Here is a 19885-nt window from a genome sequence, read left to right as displayed (position 1 = left end):
TGGAAACGGAGGATTTTTAAAGGAATATCTATGTACATAGATGTACAGAGGCCCATTATCAGCAACCATCACTCCTGTGTTCCAATGTTGTTAGCTAATCCAAGTTTATCATTTTAAAAGGCTAATTGATCATTAGAAAACCCTTTTCCAATTATGTTAGCACAGCTGAAAACTGTTGTTCTGAGAATCAATAAAACTGGCCTTTAGACGAGTTGAGTATCTGGAGCATCAGCATTTGTGGGGTCGATTACAGGCTCAAAATGGCTAGAAACAAAGACCTTTCTACTGAAACTCGTCAGTCTAATCTTGTTCTGAGAAATGAAGGCTATTCCATGCGAGAAATTGCCAAGAAACTGAAGATCTCATACAACGCTGTGCATTACTCCCTTCACAGAACAGCGCAAACTGGCGCTGGGAAGCCCCGGTGCACAACTGAGCAAGAGGACAAGTACATTTGTGTGTCTAGTTTGAGAAACAGACCCTTCACAAGTCCTCAACTGGCAGTTTCATTAAATAGTACCCGCAAAACACCAGTCCCAATGTCAACAGTGAAGAGAACCCAAACTTTTGAACGGCAGTGTACATTACCAACTTTAATAACTGAACGGTGTGAAATTAACACATGAACACCAGCCTTATGTGCTAAGCCCAAGGTAAACATTGGTTTGTCACACTTTTTCCCCAGCCCTATTGCAACAGTGCAGTAATCCCTATCAAAATAAAACTAATAAAAAGGGTTAAAAAAAATGATGAAACAAATTGCATTCTAAACTGAAGACAGTGATAGGTGACTATTGGAGTTAGATGTGTTAGCAGGGGCAGGGGCAAAAGTGTGTCACCAACCAGGCACTGAGGACTAGAGTTGAACAGCTAGGTCAAAGCAATGTATAGCCAAATATAAGTATTTCCGTCATATTTAGCTAGCTAAATAATTGTCTAGGTAGCTAATGTTATAACTTTCAGGACCTACAGTAGGGACCTACGCTGACAGGTAAAACTATTGGTAACATCAGTTGCAGGAGGACTGTAATGCTAATTTACAAGCCTGTAGTTGTTAATGGTACACAGATGACATCAGCAAAACAGCTTTTAATAAACCTGGATAGACAGGCATAGTTGAAATATACACATGTTGATTCTTATGATTGTAGTTCTGGCTTACCATGCTGAGACTGCCACATCCAATGCAAATTCATGGCCTCCTGCAGCCCCCGGCTCTTCTCTGAAAGCACCATCTCCTGAAATACCAAATAAAACAGGGAATCAGACATGGTAGGTTACACATAAACCCTGTTTCTTTCCAAGACTCATTTTGAGGAGTATTGAGTCTAGTTGCATCTAATCCCCTTTATTCTTTATTTTAGAATATTCATACATAAAAATAAAGTATATTCAACAATTATATAATCAAAATTATTGAGGTCTATCTGAGCAATTTATAATCCTGTCTCAATGCAAAAGTGCTCAGACTGTTGATATCAAGAGCAGAGACTTTTACCCATCTACATTCAACATGAACAATACAACACAAACCTGTGTCTTCACCGTCCTTTGGTGGCTCAGCCTCCAGCCTCCACTGGAGATATAAAACCCATTAGGACCACAGGTAGGCAACAGAGGTTAAAGGCAGGGTTGCATGATAATGTTGCGAAGAGCAATGACAAGACCAAAGTGACCGTCTAACAGTGTTCCTAGGAGGGGTCTATCACATGTCTGTATGGTCTGATACAAAGTATTATCAAATTACCCTTGTGCTGACTGTCTTGAAGATGCGTTTGTACACATTGTAACTCTTCACTGACGTCATAGGTGGAGCACTTGAAGGATAATAATATAATAATAATAAGGTTGCTGGTCATTTCATAAAGATATAGCTACATAGATAAACAACAACAGATGACAACCTAAATAGGCTATTGTATGTGTATTTAATCAAAGTATGGGCCCATGGTGGATCAGGGCAAAAATGAATACACCACTACAGCTGGGAAGAAATTAAACTTCAGGGTGTTGTTGTAGAAACCTTTAAACAACTGCGAGTCACAAACAGAAACAGCATGTCAAACTTAAGTATGGTATTGACCTCTAATTCAAAGCTCCCTAAAACCTAGCCACTGTACTTTCGAGTGTGGACATCTCAGAGTTCACACTCGTCGCTAACATATACAGTGTCTTCAGAAAGTATTCGTATCCCTTTACTTATTCTACATTTTTTTGTGTTACAGCCTGAATTCAAAATGGATTACATAAAAACTATTCACACCCCTTTTCTGTGACACTCCAAATTGAGCTCAGGTGCATCCACATTCCTTTTATCATCCTTGAGACATAGCTACAACTTGACTGGAGTCCACCTGTGGCCAATTAAATTGTTTGGACATGATTCAGAAAGAAACACACCTGTTTTTATAAGGTCCCACAGTTGACAGTTGCATGTCAGAGGTGTTATGATGGAAAAGATGGTGGAAGCTGGTGTAGAGCGTAAATATAATGACGGGGAATCAAGGAATGTTGTCCAAAAGAATAGAAAAAGTAGCATACAGTGAAAAGAATGTCCCTTCTTATCTTGTAGGAGTACGTTTTGTTATTGAGGTGCAGCTCATTAGTTTTAAGTTAGGTTTCCCTATTCATTTGATATATCTAAACTGATAGAGAGCGTGATCGGTTTGGTGAAGGTTGTGAGGATCACGAGAGGCGGGCTTGTTTAGATTTTTTGTTCTTCTGAGGATCGGAAGGAGTCTTCTGTTTTGTCTTTTCAGAACAGGGCACCCCTCAAGGGGGTAATATCTGCCATTTCCTGGGATGTTGCAGAGATTAAAAATATTCCTAGAGTGATTGATGCTCGTCGGATGAATCGTGTGGGAAATGAAGAAAAATTGAGAGTCTCGGTTCTTTTGTTTTTTTGATCTGGAATCTCTCCCTACTCAAGTGCAGTTGGGATTAATAAACTACAGAGTCAGGGCATTTGACCCAAGATCAATGCAGTGTGATCATTGTAAAGCTTTTGGACATGTTTCAAGTGTTTGCAGAAGTGAGAAGCCGAGATGTTGTGGAAAAGATCATGTTGTGTTTTAAAAGTGATGAAAATGTGGCAAGTTGCAATTGTGCTGAGAACCATGAAGCCAAGTCTTTGTAATGCCCAACAAGAGTGAAAGGTGGCAAAAGTCAGGTCTGTCTAGAGCAGGTGCTGTTAAAAGGGTTGTGTTCGAATGGTACTCCTGAAGAGTCCATGGTGGTGGATAGGCCTTCACTGAAGGCTGCAGGGGTTGCCGTTCAACAGCAGGACCCAGATATGGTAAATGTTAATAAGGTGGATTTTGTGGCCTTTATAGCTATGGTGATTAATGGCACTGCCAAGGTGGAGAAGAAGTTCAGATAGATGTCATTGTGGATGCGGCGTAACGGTTCCTGGGACTGAAATACTTTTTGGCGGAGGAGTTGCATGGAGTATTGTCACAAGCCATATCACCCTCTCAGGTCATAGAGCCTGAGAAGGGAGATATAGAGATTTGAAGGTAGGAATAACTGGGGGTTTTGATTTTGTCAATGTGGTTTAATAAATTAAATTAAGTTAGTTTTCCCTATCACGTATGGGTTTTCTTTACCTTGTTTTTTTTCAACCCTGTCCAGTTGGTGGAGGTAATACACCTTTTTGGGATGTAGTCTGCCACAAAACCCACATAAGAAGTGCATATCAGAAAATATTTGGACTTCATGCCAAGGAACTGTCTGTAGATCTCCGAGATCTGTGATGAAGTAAAAGTTTCCAAGAGCACAGTGGTCTCCAAAAGCTTGCCGTCACGGAGGTAATCAAGAACCCAATGACACCTCTGACAGAACTACAGAGTTCCTTGGCTGAGATGGGAGAACCTGCCAGAAGGACAACAGTCACTAAAGTCCTTCACCAATCTGGGAGATTGGCCTAGGTCTGGCCATTTATGGGAGAATGTCCAGCCCAAATCTACTCTGGAGTTAAAATACACGACAGCACACCTGGAGTTTGGAAAAAGGCACAGGAAAGACTGAGAGCCAAATATTATGTGGTCTGATGAGACAAAAATGTAACTCTTTGCCCTGAATGCAAAGCTCAATGTCGGAATGTTGGAATGGCTTCAGAACAAGAATGTGAAAGTCCTTGTGTAGCCCAGCCAAAGACCAGACTTGAATCCCACAAAAATATGTTGAAAGACTTGAAGAGCTTGAGAAAATCTGCAAGGAAGAATGAGAGAATCCAGATGTGCACAGCTGATATAGACATACCCAAGTCGACTCAAAGCTGTAGTCACCACCAAAGATCTTTCTACAAAGTATTGACTCAGGCTTGTGAATACTTATGTAAATTAGATGTGTTTAATTTTCAATAACTTTTCAAACATTTCTAAAAACATGGTTTCACTTTGTCATTATGGAGTATTGTGTCTAGATGGGTGATTTAAAAAAAATGTAATCCATTTTGAATTCAGGCTATAACAACAAAATGTGGAAAAAGTCTAAGGCTATGAATACTTTCTGAAGGTACAGTAGATACCGGATGACTAAACAGTCCCTTTAGGCTACAAGTCAGAATGTAGAATACATTCATGAGAACATACTCTGTTGTCCACTGAGTTTCATCCTTATGCCGTTATAAATTACATACAAAATATCCACCGGAAAGTATTATGAAACCAATTTTAAAATGTCTCTCTCTGTAGTAAACGACAGGGAAGTGAACCGAACCGATGTCTCTGGCCTACACCATATGCATCGCGCCAATAGGGTTAACCCACTTGTTGGGAATTGTAATATGGCTCATATATAAGGATAACTACAATGCTTTCTTTTGGATATTTTATTATAAAATGTCCTAATTTGCTGACAAAGTGGACAACTGGCAGAGTAAGTTCAAATGGCAGTTTATCCAGCATTCTGGTTATGCAAGGCACATTTTAAGAAAATTGCCATGGATATAATGGCATTTATATATATATATATATATGCGTCAGCAGCATAGCCTAGTGGTTTGGGCATTGGACTAGTAACCGAAAGGTTGCAAGTTCAAATCCCCAAGGTACAAAATCTGTTGTTCTGCCCCTGAACAAGGCAGTTAACCCAGTGTTCCTAGGCTGCCATTGAAAATAAGAATTTGTTCTTAACTGACTTGCCTAGTTAAATAAAGGTAAAAAATAAAGCTGACTTAATCTCACCAAGCTAGCTTGCTATTAGATCAGAAGACCATAACATTACTTACTGCACCTGCAATTTCTTGTTTACACCTGTATCAAGTAGGTAGTGCACTAGGGAAGAAAATAGCTAATTTTTGCTTGTAAAAAAAGAACAGCTACTTACCATTTTATCCCCCGTCTGGCTTGGGCACGACCTCTCCAGCCCTTTGATGTATAATACAGTACGGTATAATGTAATCAGAAAGGTCTGACTGGCTGGCTAGCTAGCTAACGTTAGCTACTCTTGACTCAAATCCACAAATTCACTACCACTGTTGAGCATAATGCCTCTCCCATTTAGGTAGCTAACTCGGTAGCTAAAACTTTGCAGCTAGCTAGCACATTAAGTTAGACAACAACGTTAAAGTTACCTTTTTTTAAACTCCTGACATCTTCTTCGATGGGCAAATCTTTATCCAAGCCAATTTTTGGAAATTGAGGTGCTCCTCTGTAGCTAGGTTTCTTGTCGTGGTGGGGGTTTAAGTTTGAGCCACAGGATGAATCATCTAACGTAAACTCACTCACTTTTGTACATCGCCTTGGTCCGTACAATTGACCTTATTTTAGCACCCCAAAAACATAATACTTCCAGATCAACTGTAATTTCAATACCATTGTAAAGCACAATTTCTCCCCTTACCAACAGAATTCACGCTGAGACCTTCACGTGCCCGTTTCTCCATGATTCAAGAAGGCAATGAGCTCCTTCGGGTCTTTTTAAAAATTGCGGGTGGGAAAGCGAAACTAATGCGTGATGGTGAGAAGGAGAGGAGATGTATGGAATAACTACATTTTTTCACTCGATCTGTCCAACTTATCACCTTATTGCCTCTAAAATGTAAATAAAACATTATAAAGAGTTTATATAATGTGTCATTACATACCTATTTGAAGGTTTGTGTCAAATTGAGTTTAGGGCGGCGCTAAAGTGATCTTCAGAAGTAAACACTGTCTTTTGATAGTCTCGATCGCTTACAGTGATGACGCAAAAATGACTTGGTATCCCTCCTTACCCCATCAATGTCCATTTCTTGTGTTTAAACGATGAGAGAAGTTCTACACCTGGTGAAGAGAGAATGTAAGACAGAAATACTTGCTTTATGCGTGCTGTACGTTATGGCATGACATGTCACGATGTAACGGAAGGTCCGTTTTTCAACTTTTCTCCAATACGATAGAGCCATTACCATGTCGATCAACACTTGAATAGAAACGTAGTTCACACCCAAGATTTTGAAGTCAACACAGTCGCTACAGTCTCATTAGTTTTCTTTGTAGCCTCGTTTGAAGGTCACTGTTGCTCACATTTGTACGGAATGGGGTGAGTTTACGTTAGCTATTTTGAGGTAACATTATCGTTTGGTTCTTCAGGTATGTAATTTTTTATTCAAAATTTAACTATCGAAAGAAAATGTATAATGGGCTGTGTCGAGTTACAAATAACAACCACACATTGAATCACAGCAATACCAATAATTATGTGAAAGTGGATATCACATTCAAGCTATGGTGCTTAAATTCTCCGTCAGCGTTTCCATGTTGTGATGTGCCTCTTCAATTCAAGAGATTAGTTTTTTAACAACAGTCAGTGGTAAGAGGAGCATTATATGTCAATCATAAGCTCCGCCCTTACATCTCAATCTACAGAATCAACACTCGATTTTGTTTACTTTTATCAAAGCAACCAATGATGGAACAGTATGTGGCTTTGTCCCAAGACCGTTGTTTCCTGTTCAACACAAAATATATATTTTTAGAATGTGGAAGTTAATGCCGCAGTAAATTACTTTTTGGTAAAAATTACTGCAATAACTGATGTTGGCTCCAGACTGTCCCTTGCCTTGCAGCACATAGCCTACTCCCTCCATTGAGCAGTAGACTATCTTGGTGACATCCAGATTGTTACTGCCAATCTAAAAAGTAATTTTTCATGTAGGCTGATATCCTTCTCCAAGTAAAATAGAGTTGGGTGGAAACAATTGGCCACCTTAGATACTGCTGAAGGCATGTGATAGGCTACAGCTGCGGGAACCAACCATAGACATTGGGCGAGTTTGTTTTGCATGGCCCGGTCCCCCGGGTGGGTGGAGATTTTACTTATGGACCAATTGAATTGTCTAAAATCTACAAACTCTGCCTAACCAAGGCACCGGGCCATGCAAAGCGAACTTGTCCATTAAAATCAGGGAAGTAACTGACTTCGGCATTCACAACTATGTGAAGCGAGCCACAATAAGGATTAGCCACAATAGTGGAAAGTGCATTTCGCCTTCAAAATACAAGTCCCCAATTGAAAGTCATGCAAACGGATAAAACATTGCAATCATGCCAGATTTGGACTAAATAATGCTAAAAAAAAGGTCAGAATGTTGTTAAATAAATTAAACAAAAGACAATTGGTTAATTTGACACAAACACATAAGAAATCAGTTGAAATCACTCTGTGGATATACTGACACTGAACAAAAATATAAATGCAACATATAAAGTGTTGGTCCCATATTTTTGGAGCTGAAAAAAAAAGATCCCAGAAATATTTTATACTCACAAAAAGCTTATGTCTCTCAAATTGTGTGCACAAGCTTGTTTACATTCCTGTTAGTGAGCTTTTCTCCTTTGCCAAGATAAGCCATACACTTGACAGATAAGCCATCTTCTGACGAGGAGGAGTAGTAAGGATCGGAGGACCAATGCGCAGCGTGGTACGTGTTCATGCTCTTGATTAAAACAATCGAACACTGAAACAAAACAATGAACGACACGTGAAATTAAACACCCACGAAACACAAGTGGGAAAAGTCTACCTATGATTCTTAATCAGAGACAACTAACGACACCTGCCTCTGATTGAGAACCAGACCAGGCCAAACGCAAAACACAACATAGAAAACGGAACATAGACAACCCACCCAACTCACGCCCTGACCATACTAAAACAAAGACATAACAAAGGTACTAAGGTCAGAACATTACATGTGGTATATGAAAAAGCTGATTTAAAAGCATGATCATGTCACAGGTGCACCCTATGCTGGGGGCAATATATGACCACTCTAAAATATGCAGATTTGTCACACAACACAATGCGACAGATGTCTCAAGTTTTGAAGGAGCGTGCAATTGACATGCTGACTGCAGGCATGTCCAGCAGAGCTGTTGCCAGATAATTGAATGTTAATTTCTCTACCATAAGCCACCTATGTTGTTTTAGAAAATTTTGCAGTACGTCCAGCTGCCCTCACAACCGCAGACCGTGTGTAATTACGCCAACCCAGGACCTCCATATCAGGCTTCGTCATCCAGCTTCTTCACCTGCGGGATCGTCTGAGACCAGCCATCCGGACATCTGATGAAACTGTGGGTTTGCACAACCGAAGATGTTCTGCACAAGCTGTCAGAAACCATCTCAGGAAAGCTCATCTGTGTGCTTGTCGCCCTAACCAGGGTTTTGACCTGACTGCAATTTGGCGTCGTAACAGACTTTAGTGGGCTAATTCTCACCTAAGATGGTCACTGGCATGCTGGATAATTGAGCTCTTCACGGCTTAATCCCGGTTTCAACTGTACCGGGCAGATGACAGACAGAGTGTATGGTGTCATGTGGGCGAGCTGTTTGCTGATGTCAACGTTGTGAACAGAGTGCCCTGTGGTAGTGGTGGTGGGGTTATGGTATGGGCAGGCATAAGCTACAGACATCTAACACAACAGCATTTTATCGATGGCAATTTGAATGCACACATATACCGTGATGAGATTCTGAGGCCCATTTGAGTGCCATTCATCCGCCGCAATCACCTCATGTTTCAGCATCAGCGGAGGCTCCCCAAAGGAGGAAGGGGAGGACCATCCTCAGTGAATTTCATAAACAAATTTAAATGGTAAAACATTAAAGTTGTCCTTTTTAGACAAAACTATACTAAATATAACCACACCACTAAATAATTTATTAAAACACACTATTTTTCAAAGAAGGTAGCCTCAACAGCACTTTGTAGGGATGCACCATGGTATAGCCGGAGGACAGCTAGCTTCTGTCCTCCTCTGGGTACATTGACTTCAATACAAAACTTATGAGGCTCATGGTTCTCACCTCCTTCCATAGACTTACACAGTAATTATAACAACTTCTGGAGGACATCCTCCAGCCTATCAGAGCTCTTGCAGCATAACAGATGCTTGGGTGTTGTCCACCCAATCAATGGATCAGATAATTAATATAGTTCTGAAAGCATAAGTTACTGCTAGATCGCACTGCAGTGTAAAAAATGTGGTAAGTGGTTGACTCAAAAGAGAGAGAGAAGGTGAAGCAAGAGAGAAATAGAGAAAATGTCATTTTTTCAGTTTCACTTAGCTAGTAAATGCAGCTAGCTAGTTTAGCCTCCTGAAACACCCTGCTAAAACAGATGGATGCTATGTTAGCTAGCTGGCTATGACTTTCCAACACAACACTGGAACTCTTCTCTTCAAATCAAGGTAAGCTTTTGGTATTATTTCCACCAGGGCCCGCCGGTGTAACTGCTTACTGACTGTACACTGTGACGTTACTGCATGGTTTTAGTGGGTTTAGTAACGCATCAGTTCTATTAGCTATGCTGACTATGATGTTACTTTAGCCAATATGGTGACAACAATGTAGGCTGTGTCTAGCGGTTTGGCTTGGAAAGGTTTTTTCGCATGGTCACATACAGCTGATGTGTTGTGCATTGAAGTCCACAAGTGAAGGGAGGAGGAGAGCACATAGATGCGAGAAGGAATACAATGTTGCTACTATGAAAGTGAACTGGGTTTACATGTAATCAGGGTTGTATTTATTCTGCCGATTCTGTTTTCACCCTATATCATCAGCTAGATGCAGGCAAGAGTGTGCAAGGCGGTATTGTCTGTCCATGTGTCACTTTCTGTCACTTCAAATTTGTCTCTCGACCTTTGTGCACCTACGTTGTAAACTTTCATTCATAGCCTAGGGAAAAATGGTTTATTCGAATATCATGCAGTACTCAAATATAGTAGTGTCATGTAGTAGCCTAAACCTATCGCTGTTACATTGAACTGGGTGAATGTAATATGAATGAGAGTCATCTAATATACTGTAATAGAAATAAGACCAAGCTCATTAAAAAAATTGTCCTCATCTTAAACGGCACTGACCGCCGCTATTCAGTATGATAATGCACAGCCCCATGTCGCAAGGATCTGTACACAATTCCTGGAAGCTGAAAATATCCCAGTTCTTCCATGGCCAACATGCTCACCAGACATGCCACCCTTGAGCACATTTGGGATGCTCTGGATCGATGAGTATAACAGCGTGTTCCAATTCCCACAAATATCCAGCAACTTCGCACAGCCATTGAAGAGGAGTGGGAGAACATTCCACAGGCCACAATCAACAGCCTGATCAACTCTATGCGAATGAGAACTATTGTGCTGCATGAGGCAATTTGTGGTCACACCAGAAACTGACTGGTTTCCTGATCCACACCCCAAGTTGTTTTTTTAGGGGGCGGCATCTGTGACCAAAATAATGTATTGACATTCATATTGCAATATACAGCCTTACCTGTGGATCTTGGGTCCATGAAATGGGATATCAGCTTACCCAGTGACACCAACAGATTACAATTCTGAATAGTTTATAGAAATATTAGCATCGTAGCTCTTATTGCGGGACTCTGAAACCACTGTGAAATGAGCCACGCAAAAACAGCTGTCTGCCCCGAGCCTTGGTCACTTCCTGCGCCGACAGAGATGGCCGCCTCGCTTCGCGTTCCAAGGAAACTATGCAGTTTTTTGTTTTTTTACGTGTTATTTCTTACATTAGTACCCCAGGTCATCTTAGGTTTCATTACATACATTCGAGAAGAACTACTGAATATAAGATCAGCGTCAACTCACCATCAGTACGACCAAGAATATGTTTTTCGCGACGCGGATCCTGTGTTCTGCCTTACAAACAGGACAACGGAGTGGATTCCATGCAGCGACCCAAAAAAACAACTCCGAAAAAGAGGGAAACGAGGCGGTCTTCTGGTCAGACTCCGGAGACGGGCACACCGTGCACCACTCCCTAGCATTCTTCTTGCCAATGTCCAGTCTCTTGACAACAAGGTTGATGAAATCCGAGCAAGGGTAGCATTCCAGAGGGACATCAGAGACTGTAACGTTCTTTGCTTCACGAAAACATGGCTCACTGGAGAGACGCTATCCGAGGCGGTGCAGCCAGCGGGTTTCTGCACGCATCGTGCGGACAGAAACAAACGTCTTTCTGGAAAGAAGAGGGGCGGGGGCGTATGCCTTATGGCTAATGTGACATGGTGTGATGAAAGAAACACACAGGAACTCAAATCCTTCTGTTCACCTGATTTAGAATCCCTCACAATCAAATGTAGACCGCATTATCTACCAAGAGAATTCTCTTCGATTATAATCACAGCCGTATATATCCCACCCCAAGCAGACACATCGATGGCTCTGAACGAACTTTATTTAACCCTCTGCAAACTGGAAACCATTTATCCGGAGGCTGCATTCATTGTAGCTGGGGATTTTAACAAGGCTAATCTGAAAACAAGACTCCCTAAATTTTATCAGCATATCGATTGCGCAACCAGGGGTGGAAAGACCTTGGATCATGGTTACTCTAACGTCCGCGACGCATATAAGGACCTGCCCCGCCCCCCTTTCGGAAAAGCTGACCACGACTCCATTTTGTTGATCCCTGCCTACAGACAGAAACTAAAACAAGAGGCTCCCACGCTGAGGTCTGTCCAACGCTGGTCCGACCAAGCTAACTCCACACTCCAAGACTGCTTCCATCACGTGGACTGGGATATGTTTCGTATTGCGTCAGATAACAATATTGACGAATACGCTGATTCGGTGTGCGAGTTCATTAGAACGTGCGTTGAAGATGTCGTTCCCATATCAACGATTAAAACATTCCCTAACCAGAAACCGTGGATTGATGGCAGCATTCGCGTGAAACTGAAAGCGCGAACCACTGCTTTTAATCAGGGCAAGGTGTCTGGTAACATGACTGAATACAAACAGTGCAGCTATTCCCTCCGCAAGGCTATCAAACAAGCTAAGCGTCAGTACAGAGACAAAGTAGAATCTCAATTCAACGGCTCAGACACAAGAGGCATGTGGCAGGGTCTACAGTCAATCACAGACTACAGGAAGAAATCCAGCCCAGTCACGGACCAGGATGTCTTGCTCCCAGGCAGACTAAATAACTTTTTTGCCCGCTTTGAGGACAATACAGTGCCACTGACACGGCCTGCAACGAAAACATGCGGTCTCTCCTTCACTGCAGCCGAGGTGAGGAAAACATTTAAACGTGTTAACCCTCGCAAGGCTGCAGGCCCAGACGGCATCCCCAGCTGCGCCCTCAGAGCATGCGCAGACCAGCTGGCCGGTGTGTTTACGGACATATTCAATCAATCCCTATACCAGTCTGCTGTTCCCACATGCTTCAAGAGGGCCACCATTGTTCCTGTTCCCAAGAAAGCTAAGGTAACTGAGCTAAACGACTACTGCCCCGTAGCACTCACTTCCGTCATCATGAAGTGCTTTGAGAGACTAGTCAAGGACCATATCACCTCCACCCTACCTGACACCCTAGACCCACTCCAATTTGCTTACCGCCCAAATAGGTCCACAGACGATGCAATCTCAACCACACCGCACACTGCCCTAACCCATCTGGACAAGAGGAATACCTATGTGAGAATGCTGTTCATCGACTACAGCTTGGCATTCAACACCATAGTACCCTCCATGCTCGTCATCAAGCTCGAGACCCTGGGTCTCGACACCGCCCTGTGCAACTGGGTACTGGACTTCCTGACGGGCCGCCCCCAGGTGGTGAGGGTAGGCAACAACATCTCCTCCCCGCTGATCCTCAACACTGGGGCCCCACAAGGGTGCGTTCTGAGCCCTCTCCTGTACTCCCTGTTCACCCACGACTGCGTGGCCACGCGCGCCTCCAACTCAATCATCAAGTTTGCGGACGACACAACAGTGGTAGGCTTGATTACCAACAACGACGAGACGGCCTACAGGGAGGAGGTGAGGGCCCTCGGAGTGTGGTGTCAGGAAAATAACCTCACACTCAACGTCAACAAAACTAAGGAGATGATTGTGGACTTCAGGAAACAGCAGAGGGAACACCCCCCTATCCACATCGATGGAACAGTAGTGGAGAGGGTCGTAAGTTTTAAGTTCCTAGGCATACACATCACAGACAAACTGAATTGGTCCACTCACACAGACAGCATCGTGAAGAAGGCGCAGCAGCGCCTCTTCAACCTCAGTAGGCTGAAGAAATTCGACTTGTCACCAAAAGCACTCACAAACTTCTACAGATGCACAATCGAGAGCATCCTGGCGGGCTGTATCACCGCCTGGTACGGAAACTGCTCCGCCCTCAACCGTAAGGCTCTCCAGAGGGTAGTGAGGTCTGCACAACGCATCACCGGGGGCAAACTACCTGCCCTCCAGGACACCTACACCACCCGATGTTACAGGAAGGCCATAAAGATCATCAAGGACATCAACCACCCGAGCCACTGCCTGTTCACCCCGCTATCATCCAGAAGGCGAGGTCAGTACAGGTGCATCAAAGCTGGGACCGAGAGACTGAAAAACAGCTTCTATCTCAAGGCCATCAGACTGTTAAACAGCCACCACTAACATTGAGTGGCTGCTGCCAACACACTGACACTGACACTGACTCAACTCCAGCCACTTTAATAATGGGATTGATGGGAAATGATGTAATATATCACTAGCCACTTTAAACAATGCTACCTTATATAATGTTACTTACCCTACATTATTCATCTCATATGCATACGTATATACTGTACTCTATATCATCGACTGCATCCTTATGTAATACATGTATCACTAGCCACTTTAACTATGCCACTTTGTTTACATACTCATCTCATATGTATATACTGTACTCGATACCATCTACTGTATCTTGCCTATGCTGCTCTGTACCATCACTCATTCATATATCCTTATGTACATATTCTTTATCCCCTTACACTGTGTATAAGACAGTAGTTTTGGAATTGTTAGTTAGATTACTTGTTGGTTATTACTGCATTGTCGGAACTAGAAGCACAAGCATTTTGCTACACTCGCATTAACATCTGCTAACCATGTGTATGTGACAAATAAAATTTGATTTGATTTGATTTGAGCTCCCTGGCAAAGGAAACTCTGATGTCCTGGAATAGGCTAGTTGATACAATCAATGTTGCAAGTTCTCATACCAGGAAGAAATTAAATCTACTTTCACCCCTTGCTATAGGCCTATGTATTTTACTTTATAGGCCTACAGCTACATTGGCCTATAGGCTATCTTTGAGTTCCATGCACTCTATAGCTGCCAAAGGCTGGTGGTCTTGCATTAGCTGCATTTTATCTTTTAGATTTGTATAAGTTTTATTCCGATTTTTATGATTTAATCACGTGACAATGAATTTGAGAAACAAAAACATTATTATTGAAATGAAACTGTTCCACGACAAAGCACGTGCACACATAGGAGGTCCTGTGAAAAAACAGGAAATTGAAAAATCAAATGCCTGCCTAACAGATTCGTTCTGATGGCTTCCGCTGGACAATCGCTGGAAAATAAACTTGGTGAACTCAGAGCAAGGCTTCAATTGCACAAAGGACTTCAGGTAAGGGACGACCCCCATGAAATGGACAAAAATGAATGGCATCTTATTGGCATTGGGCCAACCATATACACAATCGCAAATACTACTCAATTGGGTGGCAGTTGGTTAAAAACATATTGGAAGCGGAACATGTCAAATGCTGGGTGTAATAAACCAAAAATCCAAAAGGTGTTGAGCGCGCTCCACCGTAGGATTTCATTTGCTAAATGGTCAGAAAGTCAGGTCTCAAGGGTGAAATATTCAAAATCTTCCATATGTAGGAACCGTATGAACATACATTTGTCTTATTTTATGCGAGTTTGTCCATAAGACCTAGAAGGTCTATTTGTCATGTTTGATCATAGGAAGTCAGAATGTGTCATTGGTGTTGATTCAGCATGTTCATTTCATAATGGGAAGTCCTTGGCAATGGACACTGTCAATTTTCAGAAGAGCATGTTCACACTGACAATATAGAATATACGAAATGGACACTGTACAATAGCTATATATTGGCAATGGACACTGTCCAACTGCAACGTGTTAAGACTGGCAATGTATTATGTGTATTGGACACAGTCCATTAGCAATCTATTACAATGGGCATTTACCGTCACGAATTGCACATGCTCTAATATATTGCTGAAATGCCCAATTGTCTGGCTCATTGAACTCGAGATGGCCTAGCAGTGAGAGTGGTTCCTCTCCATTGCTCGTTGGTGTTGATTTCAGCCTGTCATTAGGGCATGTTCAATTCGTGATGGTAAATCCCTAATTAAATGTATTGGAAATGTACACTGTCCATTAGCAATACTTTACAATGGGCATTTACCATCACGAATTGGACATGCCCTAATATATTGCTGAAATGCCCAATTGTCTGGCTCGTTGAACTCGGGATGGCCGAGTAGTGATAGTGGTTCCTCTCCATCTCTTGTTGGTGTTGATTTCAGCCTGTCCATTTGGTGATGGTAAATCACTGTTTAAACTTATTGGAAATAGATACTGCCCCTATGACCTAAATAACTTTTAATGCAATGTTTTTCACTAACTGTTTTTCACCGAGTGAATTTTTTTTTCTTTTAGGGTCAATTTAACAACTTCCGGTTGTACCAGGAAGCTTAAAATTACCACAGGTAATCATAATAGTGGCCTGATGGATTGTCATTGATGACAGATTGATACTATTTGCACAGTCGCTGCGGTCAGACCTAGCAAGCTACGGTCAAGTGGGGCTACTCGTTAAACTCGGCACGACCTGGTGTCTACGGTGATGCCATATGCCAACACTTTGAGTGTTGATTTCAGCCTGTCCACTTGGTGATGGTAAGTCACTATTTAAACTTATTGGAAATGGATAGTCAGCCATTAAGTCAGCCATCCATCAGTCAATAAGATATCATACTGACACCAAACAGATACTTGTACATACTGATACCAAATCCACTTTGTCCAACTCGTTTAGAAGCCAACTATCATATATTTCAGAGCCGGCCCTAAATTCACAGCGCCTTCTGATAAAACACGCAGTTACGTTCTAGCTGTGGGTCCAGTTCTGACATTATGTGTAGGCCTAGCTGAGGCGACCCCAAATCCCGAGTTTCGGCCCGAGCAGCGATGTTAATTAGTGCTGTAAATGCACTTTTTCCAGCGTTGCTATGGGGTCCCTGAAAGAGCTTTCGGACAGAAACTTGTAGGTTCCGTCTCTATGGGCTTAGGCGGTTTCAATGCACCTTGTCTTGTGATTCTTGGACTTTTCTAAATGTTGTCATTTTTGAGAAGTTAAAAATGAATTGAAGATATTGCAAATGGACGAGGCTGTTTCTCAACCTTTTAGAGCCACATAACTCATTGTGCACTCCCGACATAAGCTTTAGAACAGGTTTATAAAGTTTCAGAGTTCTAGGTCTGATGGTTCTTTGATGGCTCGAACGGTGGTAACTATTGCAGGCTCTGTGTGTCTGTAAGCCTCACACTGTGTTACTCCATCTTGGCTGTGTGTGTGTGAGTATAGAAATCACAAAAACCCGCCTTAAAGCGCCTCAACTGGATCTATAACAAAATAAAACTTGTTTTATTAAAAAAAACGTTTTAGCATCATGAAATGTATGATTTCTTGTGAACTACGATAGATAAATGGCTGGTTCTATTCTTCCTTTCACCGTAGGTTTATATAATTTGACGTGAAGTGGTAAAATTAGCTCAGTATTGCCATTTTCGACCTTTAATCCTACAAAATGTACATTAAGAGCGTTGTGGCCTCGACGCAATCTTGTCTCTGAGTTAAAAGTACATTTAGCCACCCCTGTGCTCACTGAGTTTCGTCTTTGAAGTCTGTTCCGTTTACGAGAAACGGCCATGTCCATTTGGTTATGAAATGTTCATTTGCCATATACAGTCAGTTGCCATCTGGTGGAATTTCCGGTACAGCAGAAAAAAAGTTTAAATATATATATATATATATATATCTCAGAAACTGAGTGTCCTGGAAACATTATTTTTTGACTTCCCAGAAGACCAGGCCTTGGGGGGTGGCCTGAGGCCATCGGCCTATTTAAATAGCACCCGCAGATGTCTAGTAAGTGACTGTCCATTTGCTGCCACAAGAGTCCCTTATGTAGGGAATGCTGCGTCTTTGTTTTTACTGAGACGTGTCTTACTGACAAAACATTTGACTCTGCTATTCAACCAGACGGCTTCCCCATATTACGAATGGATCAGACGGCGGTTTCTGGTAAGAGTCGGGGGATGTGTAGGTTTGCTCATAAACACTTCCCGGTGTTCAGGAAGTGGGACATCTGAGGTTTGTAGTTTTTCAAAGCTTGGCCTACCAAATACACAGTGTCTATGGCGTCAAGTTGCACTTCCTACGGCTTCCACTAGATGTCAACCGTCTTTAGAAACTTGAATGAGGATTCTACTATAAAGGAGGGGCTCATGAGACCTGTTTGAGTCAGTGGTCTGGCATAGTGCCTTTGTCTCATGACATGCGCTCCCGACAGAGTTACCTCTCGTTCCAGTCTTTCTCTTCAGATATAGGAATTCTCTGGTTGGAACGTTATTGATGTTATGTTAAAAACATCCTAAAGATTGATTCCATACATCGTTTGACATGTTTCTAAAGGACTGTAACGGAACTTTTCGAGTTTTTGTCTGGATGAAGTGCCTGCACCTCATGAAGATGGATTACTGGGCTGAACACGCTAACAACAAGTGGCTATTTGGACATAAATGATGGACTTTATGGAACAAATCAGTAATTTATTGTCGAACTGGGAATCCTGGGAGTGCCTTCTGATGAAGATCATCAAAGGTAAGTGAACATTTATGGTGTTATTTCTAACTTCTGTTGACTCCAAAATGGCGGATATTTCTCTGGCTGGATTGGGCTCTGAGCGCCGTTCTCAGATTATGCTTTTTCCGTAAAGTTTTAAAAAAATCTGACACAGCGGTTGCATTAACTTGTTATGGCTGCAATCCCGATATCGAGATGTGTCATCAACAACCCGCTACATACAATATTACTATAAATATTTATATTCATGAAATCACAAGTGCAATTTAGGAAAACACAGTTTAGCCTTTGTTAATCCACCTGTCGTGTCAGTTTTTGAATCCAAGCGTTTGTGTAAGTTTATCAATCGCACGATAAACATTAAGTACACTTAGCATTAGGTAGCTCGGTCACGACAATCAGAAAAGCAATCAAATTATTTGTTTACCTTTGATGATCTTCGGATGTTTTCACTCACGAGACTCCCAGTTACACAACAAATGTTCCTTTTGTTCCATAAAGATTATTTTTAGATCCGAAATACCTCCATTTGTTTGTCTCGTTATGTTCAGAAATCCACAGGAAAGAGCGATCACGACAACGCAGACAAATTCCAAATAGTTTCCATAATGTCCACAGAAACATGTCAAAGTTTTTTATAATCAATCCTCAGGTTGTTTTTAAAATATATAATCGATAATATATCAACCGCAAATGTCTTTCACAGTAGGAGAGGGAAAAGCAATACCTATCCAAACTCTGTTGCGCGAGCAAAACTCATGTGACCACTTGACGCGATGTTATTGTTCTGGCTCATTTTTCAAAATAAAAGCCTGAAACTATGTCTGAAGACTTTTGACACCTTGAGGAAGCGAAAGGAAAAATAATCTGGTTCATATCCCTTTAAATGGAGCAAAGGGAGGCTATGGAACATGGAACATTCAAAATAGAAGACACTTCCTGATTTGATTTTCCTCAGGGTTTCGCCTGCAATATCAGTTCTGTTATACTCACAGACAATATTTTGACAGTTTTGGAAACGTTAGAGTGTTTTCTATCCAATACTAATAATAATATGCATATATTAAAATCAAAATCAAATCAAATTTTATTTGTCACATACACATGGTTAGCAGATGTTAATGCGAGTGTAGCGAAATGCTTGTGCTTCTAGTTCAGACAATGCAGTAATAACCAACAAGTAATCTAACTAACAATTCCAAAACTACTGTCTTATACACACAAGTGTAAGGGGATAAAGAACATGTACATAAAGATATATGAATGAGTGATGGTACAGAGCGGCATAGGCAAGATACAGTAGATGGTATCGAGTACAGTATATACATATGAGATGAGTATGTAAACAAAGTGGCATAGTTAAAGTGGCTAGTGATACATGTATTACATAAAGATGCAGTAGATGATATAGAGTACAGTATATACAGTGCCTTGCGAAAGTATTCGGCCCCCTTGAACTTTGCGACCTTTTGCCACATTTCAGGCTTCAAACATGAAGATATAAAACTGTATTTTTTTGTGAAGAATCAACAACAAGTGGGACACAATCATGAAGTGGAACGACATTTATTGGATATTTCAAACTTTTTTATCATATCAAAAACTGAAAAATTGGGCGTGCAAAATTATTCTGTCAACACTGTCATCTCAGATTTTCAAAATATGCTTCTCAACCATAGCAAAACAAGCATTTGTGTAACAGTTAG

General features: G+C 41.6%; 1 long non-coding RNA gene across 2 annotated transcripts in view; it reads right to left on the bottom strand.

Moving 5' to 3' along the window:
- Positions 1 to 2209, bottom strand: part of LOC121840654 — a 10832-nt gene extending 8623 nt beyond the window's left edge. The window contains exons 1-2 of one of the 2 annotated variants that reach the window (XR_006079768.1): positions 1534 to 2209; positions 1163 to 1238 (exon numbers count right to left, since the gene is read on the bottom strand). This is a non-coding gene — a long non-coding RNA (uncharacterized LOC121840654). The other variant, XR_006079767.1, reaches the window with a different exon arrangement.
- Between the last annotated feature and the right edge of the window lie 17676 nt (positions 2210 to 19885).

Source organism: Oncorhynchus tshawytscha, linkage group LG24 (assembly GCF_018296145.1).
Source record: "Oncorhynchus tshawytscha isolate Ot180627B linkage group LG24, Otsh_v2.0, whole genome shotgun sequence".
Classification (NCBI taxonomy): domain Eukaryota; kingdom Metazoa; phylum Chordata; class Actinopteri; order Salmoniformes; family Salmonidae; genus Oncorhynchus; species Oncorhynchus tshawytscha.
The sequence above is the reverse complement of the archived record's forward strand: the minus strand, read 5'-3'. Positions and strand labels throughout refer to the sequence as shown.